Genomic DNA, 14,941 nt, shown 5'->3' on the forward strand with positions numbered 1-14,941 from the left:
AAGGCAGCACAATTTTACCAACAGTATATACCATAGGTGTCACATCTCACCCACCCACCCTTGTCTCTATCTGGACGTCATGGTCGGAAAGCTCCACATTCCCCACACACACACACACCCTCACACACACACGCACGCACACACACACACAAATCGCCCTCGGCTTCGAACCATGGGCGCCTTTAAAGGGGAACCCAGCCTTGGCTATAAAATGTTGTGTTGGGAAGGAGAAAAATAAATTAAACAAAATGGTGAAAGTTTGAAAGAAATCCGACAAGCAATAAGAAAGTTATGGCTGTTTTAAAATTGAGATCTCTAAGACTATGTAGATTTCAAATTGGCAACTGGGTAAGTAAATTATGACAAGGACAACTTTCCCATAGGCCATGTACTTTATTATCAGGGATTTGTGGTTTTCTCCTTAGTACCCATTCCCCTGCGGCAGTAATCTACATATAACCCAGGTAGTATATTGCTCTATGTCCTCATGAAAGAAAAATATAATTTGAAATAAAACATTTGGTAAAAATGACATTTTAGCCATAATATGTATTGGAGTACATGGAAGAGTAGTCCTTGCCTTAGCTTACATCACTATGATATCCCATATGCGGCCAATTTGAAGTCTCCATGGGTATAGTGATTACCAATATTTACAACTTTTAAAAATTCATAACTTTCTTGTTATAATATTGTTCAAACTTTCAGCTATCAATTTGTCTGATTTTCCTTTTCCTTATAAAAACAAGTTTTTATTTGGGTTGGATTCCCCTTTAAAACGAATGCCGCGGAACGGATATGTTCGTAAGAGCTTACCATGGACAAGAACATATAGATGGTAATTGTTTTATGTTTTGTACACGTATATTAAATGGGCGGGGGCGGGGCTGATCGAAGTCCAATTCCCCCTCTCTAGGTTCCACGGCCGCTACAAAATTATTTTGACAATCATCTGCCTCCCGAACGCCTACCGCACACACACACACACACACACACACACACACAAACATCGATATCAATTGATTGCGTACAATATCAACATATGCCAAGCTGTTACAGATGAAACTCCAACAAATGAATAATGCCATTATGCTTCGAAGCATGTTTCGAATGTGACTTTATTTCCACAGTTTACTAGTTAGATACCTCAATCTTATGCAAACGAATAAAGCATTTTTTGTTTAAAATACATTTAATGACGGCTTATGCGTCACAGTATTGGGCATTCTCTTAATGTCTAAATACATATATATACTCCTAACTTCACTCCTCAGAAAATATGCAATTAGGAACTAATTGATATTTAAATTTTATATGAGAGAGTGCGGCGAACTAACTAGAATAATTCCTTTTTGTAGTAGAGTGATAGTGATAGAGAAGTGATTCGTCATTCAAATTTATTTTTTTCTCAGCAAAGTACAAACAAATTTCATATTTGAAAATACTGACATGAACTGACATAAATTGTCACCATTCGACAATTCGATAAAAAACGCGAATTTGTAATAATTGCAATAATAGTCTACCATAAGTTTATGTAGGAGCATTGAAGGCCAGTTAATATTTGAAGTAATATCAACTATATTTCTAAATTAAAAAAAAAATACTCTACGCATCAAACTAGACGAAAAGTTACAAGCAATGAAAATACCAGTACATGACCCCTAGAAATATTGTTTAATACTTATAGATCTTTAAGATACTGTTAACATGCCCGGTGGACGCCATATAACTGAGGATAATATCAAAGTATAAAATGAACTACATTTCATATAGTCCAATTAAAATATATATTCCATTATCTTCTAATCATCTATCGAAAGGATAAGTATTGTAAGAAAATAAAATATTTTGGTTCTTGGTAAATTTAAATCTCGCACAAGGAGTCGTTTTCCATGTCATCATATTATAGGGCTCTGCGTTCTACAATTCAAAACGACCTGTCTTGATGTCAGCACCCGCTCCAAAACCACTTTCACGGACGGGAACGACGTTTTCTGTCAATGAGAGAAAGTGTTCATAGAAAGAAAGAGGGACAGCAAACAAAGAGGGAGGGAGAATAGAGGAAAACAGGAAAACAGACAATAAAGATATCAAATATGAAAAAAAAATACCTAGATAATAGTACAACTGCACTCATAAAATGAAATATGTATAAGCATTGCGATGGTGAATATATAGATTGAGCAGTGAATGATTCATTAATCCAAATAAACCTTTCTTCCATTTCCACAAAATATAATTTTCAATATAAATGATACAGAATATTTGCCATAAAACCGTATAGATATATAACAGATTTATTAGCTGAAGAAGGCGTAATTCCTGAACAGCAAAAGCTTTTGGCGGACGCCGCGAGCAAGGAAGAAGGGCTATACATGTAGGAAAGGGGTGAGAGAAGAAGGGAAGGGATCAAGAGAGGGAGAAGTGGGTCGAAAATGAAAGTGAAAAAGTTTGGGTCAATCTTACCCACATAATAGAGCCCCCCCCCCCCCTCCTACTGCATGCATGCTAAGAGGCTAAGAGGACACCCTCCCCCTTCCCTCCCCGTTTCCATCACATGGGAAATCGGGTATTTCACTCGCTTCGTTTATGCGGACTGAGCTGAGGGGATTGGCTTTTTTTTTTTTATGTTTATTTTCTTCTCTCTCTCTCTCTCTCTCTCTCTCTCTCTTCAAACAAACAAATTACTTTACAATCACACACGTGACAACTATGGAATTTGGTATGTCAGTCCCTCCATGTTAACTTTGGGAAAGATAGCTTCCATATATATCAACATGATCAACGTCCCGTTTCACAAATACTTTTTATAATAACAAATGCACAATTTCTATAACAAATTAACTATCAGCCAATCAGGTTGAAGAATTTCAGTAGCTTTTAACTGCTATTTCAAATCTGTTATCATGAGAAGTCTTTATGAAATTCCGTTTGGTCTCATCCCAAATGTTGGTCTAACACCTTACAAGTAGTTAGCAGAACTGTTTATGAACTTTTTTTTTATTTGACAAAGTGAAACAAAAAGGCAAAGTGGATATGAAACCAAAAGAGCATCATATTTAATGAGAACTTGACAAGGTGGTTATAAGACCATGTACTATGTAGATCTTAGACCAATCGCCATTCTAGGTACAGACTTACATGTAGACCAACTTTAGACCTACTAATGTGAACCGGAAAAGCGTAAAATAACACCGTTATACAAAGACGGGTTGTTACAACCGATAATGTCGCAGCAACGCATAATGTCGCAGATTTCGACATTATTAGACCGGGGGCTCAGAGAGTTTATTCAGCTGATCGGGTACGTAAGGTTTGATGGTCCCGACATGTTGGCATGATATCAGTGGTCAACAAAATGTGTTGCTGCCGGGTCATATCCTGTACGGAAGGCCCAGAGGACCCTATTTTTGTCGGCCATCTTGGATTTTTCATGAAAATCAATTATTTTCATATTTTTGCAGAAACAATGGAAAAATATTAAATATTACGCATTTTACAATGATTTAGATAGTATCAATCGATTGCAATCGTTTTCTGGACAGTCCGGTTAATATTTTTTTGTAGAATATAAGAATTTGTCCAAATTTCCATGTTTAGGCAAAAATTTGCATGTGCATTGATATTTTTCTATTTTGTCATTAATATCAACAATTAATGCAAAATATCAGCATTCTACACGAAAGAGGATATATTAACGAGAACATTGATATGCTTCATGACAGTATTAATGTCTTAATTTGCTAAGATATAGGGAAAATACCTCCAAAATGTATCCCCGATATTGCGATAAAATGACACCAAAAAGCAACCTCCGTCACTAGTCACACTAGTGATACAGACTACAATGCGCTCGCTGGCATGCCTTTCAAAAAGAGTACAATAAACTCATACCTTGGTCACATTTGCTCTACGTACGGCGGCCGTCCGGCGAGTCGAAAACAGCCGTTTTATTCATTTCTATTCAAACCACCTGTATTTAGCTGGTACAAAAAATGTTAAAACTGCTGTTTTCGACTCGCCGTAAGGCCGCCGTAGAGAAAATGTGACAGAGGTATAAATCGGTCTTGCTTCGCCTTTGTTGGTGTGACTAGCACGCATATATGCATGTAATGAGCGTCGCGATAGAAAAGTGTATATTCCATATATGGGTATGAGGGCAAAAGGCGTTTTAATAGGCAACTTTTATGTTAATGACCTTTTGGAAAAGTTAGAAGAGGTATTGCTCTGCATGTCGCAAGCAATTACATTCGGGCACCTTAAAACATAGTTCCGCAAGAGCCTGTCGAAGGTACCCCACCCTTATCCGAAGCTTGACGATTAAATATCTTGCCTTTTGGAGCCCTCAATGTGGCAAAATGATGCTTCGGATAGGTAAAAAAAAGTATTTTCTTAAAATCACTTGGAGACGGAAGAGTAGGCTTTTCTATATCAGCCACATTCAAAGAAGTGAGGGCACACTGGCATCTGCCCCAAGTCACCCAGTCCCTTTTTCGTATTTTGCCCATTTCTTGGAAAATTCGTCATTTTGGAGCCACATTGATGAAAAAAGTGTTTCTACTATGTAGTGAATCCACTTTTGTTGTTTTAAACCACTTGAACACAAAAGAGTAGACATTCTTCTACGTGCTACATATAAAGAATTGCTGTAAAATCGAAGCCACCCCCTTTTTCCGTATTTTGCAAATTTATGGAAAAATCTGCAAATTTGGAGCCCCACTGACGCTAAAGGGTGTTTCTGCTAAAAGGCTATCCATTTTCACTGTCTTCATGGTCTTAAAACCACATGGAGACGAAAGAGTTGCCTTTCCTCTATCAGTTACATATAAAAAAGTGCTGGTACAGCAAAGCCTACCCCGTCAGGGGCTCCTGAAAGTACTCACCCGTTTTCTCATAGATTACCTTTTTATTAGAAAATCTGCGAATTTGAAGCAGCCCACATTGAGGCAAAAAGATGTTTCTCCTATATAGCAAACCACTTTCATTGTCTTAAAAACATTTGGATAGGAAAAATTCGTATTTTCTCTGTCTGCTAAATATAACGAAGTGCTGGCACATCGACGCCTACCCTCTTCATGGGCTGCCGAATATTAAGTCACCCCATCCTGTTTGTCCATTTTGTCTAATTATTTAAAAATTCGTCATTTTGGAGTCACCATTGAGGCAAAGGGCGTTTCTGATATAATAGTAAAGTCACTTTTGTTTTTTAAACCACCTGGAAATTAAAAAGAAGGTTTTTTTTTATATCTATATCAGCTACATATAAAAAAGGTGCTGGTACATCGACGCCTACCCTCTTCGGTGGCTTCAAATTGGCAGATTTTTCCATAAATTGGCAAAATACGGAAAGGGGGCGGGGGACTTCAGAAGCCCCCTGAGGGGGTAGGCTTTGATGTGCCAGCACATGGTTTTACTTCATAGCAGAAATACATTTTTGCATCAATGGGGCTAAACACTGCGAATTTTCCCATAAAGAGGGAAAAAATGCAAAAAGGTGGGGTGACTTCAGCAGCCCCTGAATTGAGTAGCTTCAATGCGCCAGCACGTTTTGTGCATGTAGCTGATAAAAGAAAGCCTATTCTTTCATCTTTAAGTTGCTTCAAAAAAATTAAATTTGCTTCATTATCAAAAACTGCAAATTATTCAAGAAACTGATAAAGTGGGAAAATAGGCAAAAGGATGGGGGGGGATTCGGCATTCTCTGACAGGGGGTAGGCTTCTGTGTGCGAGCACGCCTTCAAATGAAGTTGATGAAGAAAATCCTACCTTTTTGTCTCCCAGGAGTTACAAAACAATAAAAGTGTCTTTTCTGCAAAGCAGAAACGTAGTTTGTCATGTTTGTCTCAATGGGGTTCGAAAATTTTCCTAGAAATGGGCAAAATATGAAAAAGGGGTTGGGTGACTTCAGCTGCCCCCTGAGGGGGTAGGCTTCAATGTGCCAGCACTTCATTATAATGTAGCAGATAGAGAAAATACTGCTTTTTGGAACCAAGTAGATTTTTAAGACAATGAAAGTGGTTTGCTATTTAGGAGAAACATCTTTGTGCCTCAATGTGGGCTCTAAATTCGCAGATTTTCTAATAAAAAGGAAATATACCGAAAAGGGTTGGGTAATTTCTGAAGCCCTTGACGGGAGCAGGCTTTGCTGTACCAGCACTTCTTTATAACTGATAGAATAAATGTTACTCTTTTGTCTCCAAGTGGATTAAGGCAATGAAATGGATCGATATATAGCAGAAACACATTTTTGCCTCAATGGGGGCTCTAAATTGACGGATTTTCCTATAAATTGTTAAAAGGCGAAATAGGGGTTGTGTGACTTCAGCCGTCCCCTGAGGGGGTAGGCTTCGATGTGCCAGCACTTTGTTATATGCAGGAGATAGAAAAATACAACTTTTTTATCCAAATCATTTTAAGACAATGAAAGTGGTTTATTTATGAGAAAAGGGGTGAGTAATTTCAGGAGGAAAGGAAAGGCAACTCTCTCGTCTCCATGTGGTTTTAAGACAATGAAATGGATTGCGTTTTAGCAGAAACACCCTTTAGCCTCAGTGGGGTCTCCAAATTTGCAAATTTTTACATAAATTTACAAAATACGGAAAAGGGGGATGGTGTCTTCGGCAACCCACTGACGGGGGTGGCTTCGATTTTCAAGCAATTCCTTATTACGGAGCAGATAGAAGAAAGTCTACTATTTTTGTCTCCAAGTGGTTTAAAACAACAAAGTGGCTTCACTACATAGTAAAAACACTTTTTTCATCAATGTGGCTCCAAAATGACGAATTTTCCAAGAAATTGGCATAATACGAAAATGGGGCTGGGTGACTTGGGGCAGCCCCCTGAAGGGTAGGCTTTGATGTGCCCTCACTTCTTTGAATGTGGCTGATAGAGAAAAGCCTACTCTTCCGTCTCCAAGTGATTTCAAGAAAATGAAAGTTGTTTTTTTTACCTAACCGAAGCATCATTTTGGCACATTGAGGGCTCCAAAAGGCAAGATATTTGATAGTCAAGCTTCGGATAAGGGTGGGGTACCTTTGACAGGTTTGCGGGACTATGTTTTAACTTGAGGTGCCCGAATGTAATTCCTTGCGACATGCACAGCAATGCCTCTTCTAACTTTTCCAAGAGGTTCCATTAACATGAAAGTTGTTTTAATATGTAAAAAAAAAAAAAAAAAAAAAAAAAACACGCCTTTTGCCCTGATACCCATATATAAAATATACACTTTTATATCGCGACGCTCATTCCATGCATTTATGTATGCCATCCAAGGCGAGGCCAGACCGATTGAGTCTATTGTACTCTTTGAAAGGCAAACCAGCGAGCGCATTGTAGTCTGTATCATTAGTGTGACTAGTGACGGAGATTGCTTTTTGGTGTCATTTTAACAATATCGGGGAACACATTTGAAGGTATTTTCCCTATATCTAAGCAAGTTAAGACATTAATACTGTCGTGAAGCATATCAATTTTCTCGTTAATATATCCTATTTCGTGTAGAATGCTGATATTTTGCATTAATTGTTGATATTAATGACAAAACAGAAAGACATCAATGCACATGCAAATTTTTGCCTAAAACATGGACATTTTGGCATATATTCTTATATTTAAAAAAAAAATATTAACCGGACTGTCCAGAAAACGACTGCAATCGATTTAAACTATCTAAATCATTGTGAAATGCGTATTTAAAAAAAATGTTTTTCCATTGTTTGTGCAAAAATATGAAAATAATTGATTTTCATGAAAAATCTAAGATGGCCGACAAAAATAGGGTCCTCTGGGCCTTCCATACAGGATATGACCCGACAGCATTACATTTTCTTGACCACTGATATCATGCCAACATATTGGGACAATCAAACCTTACGTGCCCGATCAGCTGAATAAACTCCCTGAGCCCCCGGTCTATATGCCAAGAGCGTCCAACGCATCGCATACGTTGGTTATTCCGAAGCTTCGTTATTCCGGAGGTTCGGATATTTAGTATCCCGTAATTAGTAACCATCTGGAATAAAATTATTGGAAATGGTTTTTTGACTGATTTGAGTAGGAATGGGTGTCAAAATTTACCCAAAAAAAAGTTAGGAGGAATACGGGTTGGGGAGAGTGCTTTTCTTCAAGGTCAAAGGTCAATGACCTTTTTAGATATACTGTATCATGGTATCTCCCAGATAAAATATTACAGGATGGTGATAATGGTGTCAAAATGCACAGATTCTAACAAGAAGATCAAATAAAATCAAATCAAGCACCTACAATGCTCATTCACCCATGAAATTCAAGATCAAAGCCTTTCAAAGGTCAATGACCTTTTCTACATTATAAACCATATACGGTATAATGGTATATCTGAGATGAAAAGGCGCAGGTTGATGATCTTAGTGTCAAAATGCAGAGGTTCTTACAGGAAGATAAAATAAAATAAAATAAAATCAAGTACCGACAATGCAAATTAATAACATTCAAGGTCAAAGCCTTTCAAAGGTCAATGACCTTTTCTACATTATAAACCATATACGGTATAATGGTATATCTGAGATGAAAAGGCGCAGGTTGATGATCTTAGCCTAAATGCAGAGGTTCTTACAGGAAGATAAAATAAAATAAAATAAAATCAAGTACCGACAATGCAAATTAATAACATTCAAGGTCAAAGCCTTTCAAAGGTCAATGACCTTTTCTACATTATATACCATATACGGTATAATGGTATCTCAGAGATGAAAAGGCGCAGGTTGGTGATCTTGGTGTCAAAATGCAGAGATTCTTACAAGATCAAATAAAATCAAATTAAGTACATACAATGCTCATTCACCCATGAAATTCAAGGTCAAAGCCTTGCAAAGGTTAATGAACTTTTTTTTTTACACTATAATGGTATCTCTGAGATGTAAAGGTGCTGGTTGGTGATCTTGGTGTCAAAATGCAGATTTTCTTACAGGAAGATCGAAATTAAGTACACAGAATGCTCATTTAACAATAACATTCAAGGTTAAAGCCTTTCAAAGGTCAATGACCTTTTTTAACATCATGTATCATATGGTATAATAGTATCTCTGAGCTGAAACGGCACACTCGGGTTGGTGATCGTTGTGTCAAAATGCACAGATTCTTACAGGAAGGTCCAATAAGATAAAATTAATCACCTAGAATGCATATTAATCCATAAAGTTCAAATTCAAAGGTCAATGACCTTTTTACATAGGCTATATATCGTATAATGGTATCTCTGAGATAAAACGCTGTATGTTGGTGATTTTGGTGTCAAAAAGCAATTTTTGCAATAAGATAAAAAGGTACAAAATAATAAAAAAGAATAATCCTTCACCTTTGATATCCAAAGTCAAAGGTCAAAAGTTAATATTTATATATCCATGCATGATTCCCCCCCCCCCAATTTATTCAGTATATTCACATTTTATTTGTGAATAATAGAAAGAAAGATAGCTATTTGTAATGAAAATTTGGATGTTTAATTAATAATTCCACTCTGAAATAAGGATAAATAATCATAATGGCCATGAAAAATATATTTAGGGGTTAGAGGAGAATCAACTATGTCAATAATGTCAGATCAAGGTACTTATTTCTCTATAGCAATAGGTCACTAACTTCAAATGCTTTTGTCATAGTAAATTAAGTATCTCAACTTCAGCAAAGAGTAATTAAACTCTTGAAAACCTTCTGACATTTTCAGGACGTTGATCTGGCCCATTCAATGAAAGCCTAACGTTCTGTCAAGGGATATCAGACCAGGATCTGTATTATTACTGATATGTTGCACAGCTTGATTCTCAAGAACTGGAAGTGGTGCTGTTGGAGTTTTGTTAGGTCGATGGATGTGTACTTATAAGCTATTATCTCCTTTTGTATTTCATTATTATATGCCAAATTTGTGCGTGATAACAATTAGTTGTTCTGGACCAAATACATGATCCTTGTACAAACTGAAACCTAGTAAAAGTAGCATCCTGGGTGACACAGCAGAGAGCGGATAATGAAGTTTTGTCCTGCAGCATTAGCATCTCAAGAGATTCTGGCAGCTCGCAATGAGAGGTAATTAATAATACAACAGGAATTCATCTTTGTTGAAGTTGAGATACATGCCATTTACTAGGACGGAAGCTGCAGCTCCAATGGCGGCCTTCATTTCATCTTCGTCATCATCCCTCTGTTGTTTGGAACTCAGATGATGCTAGCTGTGACTTGAGAGTTAGACCTATCTTATCCATTTTCAGAAGATTAAGCTAATAGTTAAGTATTTATTATAGCATTGAGGTGAGTGGCCTATCGCTGGAGATGAAAAGACACGACAGCCTTGATTTAGATGATGCATTAAATGCTGCTACTTAAAATAAAAATCATTTCAGATTATATACTTGATTCTGTTTATTTCAACTGATATATTGGAAAGAGTTCATTGACCTCTGACGTTCTCCATGACCTTCATTATTTCAGATTAAAATTATGAAACATCCATGCTTTCATTACAAATTAGCCATCTTTATTTTTTTTTTTTGCAGGAATTTCTGCATTTTATTCATAAATCAACAAATGAAAATAGAATGATACAATAACAATGACATAAATGAGTACATTTTTGTGTGAAAATCGAAAATATAAATAATGAATAAGGCTGAAAAATACATAAATGAAGCACGTAAAATAGTAAAGTGGGTAAAAATGCAGGGGCCAGCTATAATAAGCAGGTAACTGCTTGAAACAATAGCAGCCATGAGGGAGGGCTACATGGGAACCGTAATAATAGGTTATGAATAGAATTCGATAAAATGATGTCACAAAAGAGAAAGTATAAAAGTTTAGATTTTAAATGGGGAGAGACAAGATAAAGTTTTTTTTTAAAGTACGAGTGAGTGCTAGTGGGTGAGTGCAGGTGATACATTTATGAATACTTAGAAATAAGAAACTTTTTCAATGAAGCTTTAAAAGAAAAAAGAGACGCGGACTGTTTGATGTTATGTGGCAAGGCATTCCAAATATCTGGACCATGGTGGCGAATTGTTTTATGAGTGAGTAAGATTCTGGGGTTGGTTAAGTGGATATCTGTTGAATGACGCGTTGGATAAGTATGTATGTCTTTGTTATAGATAAAAAAATTGCGAAATGGAATTGGAATGGTATTTGTGGAAAATTTAAACATAAATATGGCTATTTGGTATGTGTTAATATCCTCAATTTTCAATGTCTTTAAGTTGTGAAATATTGGATTAGTGTGTGCAATGTAATGTGAAAGTGTACAGATGCGAAGTGCCTTTTTTTGAAGACGGAATATAGTTTCTATTCTTGACTTACTACTATACCCCCAAACAATGTTGCAGTAAGATAAGTGGGATAAGATGAATGAATTGTAAAGCATAAATAATGACTTTTTTGAGATATAATATTTCAATCTATATAAGATTCCTATCCCTCTGGATGTCAACATACAAATATTGCGAATGTGACTGTTCCAAGTCAAATTTGAATCAATCAAAACACCTAAAAATGTGGTTTCTTGTTTTTCCGTGATGGGAATATCATCTATAAAAATGTTGTTGAGAAACTTGTGTTTACTTTGAATGTGTTGAAAATACATAAAATTTGTTTTGTTTATATTTAAAGAGAGCTTATTAGCTCTAAACCACATTGATAATTTCTTCAATTCTAAATTAAGTGTTGGAACAAGTATATCTAAGTCTTTGTGTGAATAGAATACATTTGTATCATCTGCAAATAAAACAAACGTTAATATTCTAGATGCATTCACAATGTCATTCATATAAATCAAAAATAACAAGGGACCCAAAATAGATCCTTGTGGTACTCCACATTTTAAAGTACAAATATTAGATGATTTAGATTTAAAACAAACATAATGGCGTCGATTGCTTAAGTAATCTTTAAACCAAGCGAGAACCACCCCCCTAACTCCATATTTCATTAATTTACAAAGTAAAATGCGATGATCCATGGTATCGAATGCTTTCGACAAATCCATAAAAACACCAACAGTGTGTTCCTTTTTAGATAAAGAATCAGAAATTTTGTCACATAATTGCAAAAGTGCAAGGTCCGTTGAATGATTATCTCTGAAACCATATTGATTAGGAATCAGTAAATTATTGCTGTTCAAAAAAGAATATAAACGCTTGTAAACTATTCTCTCAAGTATTTTAGAGATACCCGGTAATAAAGAAATTGGACGATAGTTTGAGATAAGACATGGATCATCTTTTTTGTATATTGGAATTATTTTTGCAATTTTCAGTAGATCGGGGAAAATACCACAAGAAAGAGAACGATTGAAAATATGCGAAAGCGGGGAGGCTATAAAATAAATTATTTTTTTCAAAAGATAGACACTTATACCATCATGCCCACAGGATTTAGTCGGTTTCATGGACCTAACAATCTCTAAAATCTCGTTAGTATTTGTTGGATTGAAAAATAAAGAATGTTCTGGAACATCGTTTAAATATACAGAAAAGTCATCATCATTAGATGTTATTTTTGAAGCTAGTTTTGGGCCAATATTATTGAAGAAATTATTAAATGCATTAGCAACATCAAAGGAGTCTTGCATTTGTTGACCATTGTCTACGAAATTAACGTTATCACATGTTTCCTTTTTCTTACCTAAAATTTCTTTTATAGATTTCCATAATGTATAATTATTATCTTTATTATTTTCAATTTTATCAGAAAAGTAGGATTTTCGAGCTTGGCGTATAACTGATGTTAATTTATTGCGGTATTTTTTGTATTTATTTATATTTTCAGTTGTAGGCGATTTAATTGATATTTTATATAATCTATTTCTAGTAAATATGGATTTGATTATAGTTTGGGTAATCCAAGGTTGTTTGCTCTTTTTTTTATTCGATTTAATTTTTATTAATGGCATATTTTTTTCGTAATAATAAAGAAGTTTGTCCAAAAATCTTTCATAAGAGTCACTAACATTATGTTCAAGATAAATATCTTGCCAAGATTCTTCAGCCAAATCTGCCTTCAATGACTCAATATTACGATGGGTTTCTTTCCTTCGCATTATAGTGTATGATTTGTCAGTAGCCTTGAGTTGGCGTTTATCGTTTGGATACATTGCAAAAATAGGCAGATGGTCTGAAATGTCATAGTAAATTATTCCATTATTGTTATTATCAAGTGCGTTAGAAAAAATATTATCAAGTATTGTATTGGATACGTTTGTAATTCTAGTAGGTTTATTTATAAGATGTTGAAGTCCAAAATATGATAATAGATTTGTAAAATGTTGAGCGATTGCATTGTAGGGAAATGATAGATCAATGTTAAAGTCACCCATGATATAAATATCTTTGTTTTCACGCGAAATTGAATCAAGACTGGCTTCCAATTCATTTAAAAATGTTTCAGCTAAACTGATTGGGGGTCTATAAATAACACCGATTATTTTATTTTTATTTTTAGCATTAGTAATTTCTATGAATAAGGATTCTATATTTTTCAGCTCAATATCATGTCTTAATTTGAAATTCAAATCATTATGAATATAGAAAGCGACACCGCCCCCCTTACCAATTTTACGATCAATGTGGAGAAATTTGTAGTTATCGATATTGAGAATGGGAGGTGACGTTGAATGCAACCAAGTCTCTGTGAGACCAATGATAGAAAATGGAAATGTATCAAGAATGGATAAAAGTTCGCAAAGCGTATCAAAATTTTTCTGTAAGCTTCTTATATTTACGTGCATTAAACTAAAGTAATCTGGAATAGAATTTGGAACTGTTTTGTTGAAAGCATTATTGAATTCGTTAGCTGTATAATATTTACTTTGGGGTGAAAAGATTCCAGCATTCAGTAAATCTGTTGAGTCAAACATGAAAGAACAATGTATGGCATATGGCGAGTTAAAGAAGTAAGCGAAATAGTGCTCGGTGTGTGCAAGTGCAAGAGGTGTAGGCTAAAAGCAATGAATAAAGAGTCCGTATACATGTTCACCTTTGCGTGACGATCTGACAGACTCGGGGCCGGTGCATAAATTAATCATTGTCATAAAAAAAGGTTTTAAAAGTCTATGAATCTATTGATATAGTTTTAATTTCCTAATTTTCGTGTAAAACTATGAGGTTGAAAAGATAACTAAAAATATCTTTGAATTGATAGAAAACAGTAATTAGATTAGAAGTATACTTTTCTATCGTTTCATGACATCATTATACCTTGAATAACAGAAGATATATCATGGAGAAAAGGTAGTGTTAAAGCAAAATATACACACATATATTTATATACATATTACAGCTTACTGGAGCCTCGGAAGAACATTTTGGGAGGCAAAATAGATATATAAGGAATTATGTGGAAGAAATTTATAGACGCTGATGGAACTAATACTAGTACATAAAAAAACCCATACAATAGATGCACATGATGTAATCAGATTCATGCTGACGAATAAGGGAATATAATAATCCTGTGCATTCGTAAACTGGCGTCAAACAGCATTTTGGAATGGAAAAAAAAAATCCTGCCCTCTTAGAAAAAAAAAGAAGAAAAAGATGTCATTGACAAATGAATGTGGTTGGAATGTAAAGCAATAGATGATAGAGAATGTCAAGAGCAATATAAGTTAACATTGATGTACAAAAAGTAGGGGCGAATGAACGGTAAAACAAGGTTTCTATTAAGCATAGTAGTGTATAGGTACGAGCATTAAAGATCCTCATTTGCATAGGAATTCGACATATTCACGTGCTGTAAATTGTAACCTATTCATAAAAAACAGAACCTATGATAATGTCATCTGAGTGCAATTAAGATTTTTTTGCAATACATCTGACAATAAACAATGCCAAAATGGTTTGATTTCAAATGGGAAGAAATAAAGAGAAAAATGCATAGCAAGCAGACGTGAGGAAACGTATCGGAGACGCAATTATATGAG

This window comes from Lytechinus pictus, chromosome 15, assembly GCF_037042905.1.
Source record: "Lytechinus pictus isolate F3 Inbred chromosome 15, Lp3.0, whole genome shotgun sequence".
NCBI classification, from domain to species: Eukaryota; Metazoa; Echinodermata; class Echinoidea; order Temnopleuroida; family Toxopneustidae; genus Lytechinus; species Lytechinus pictus.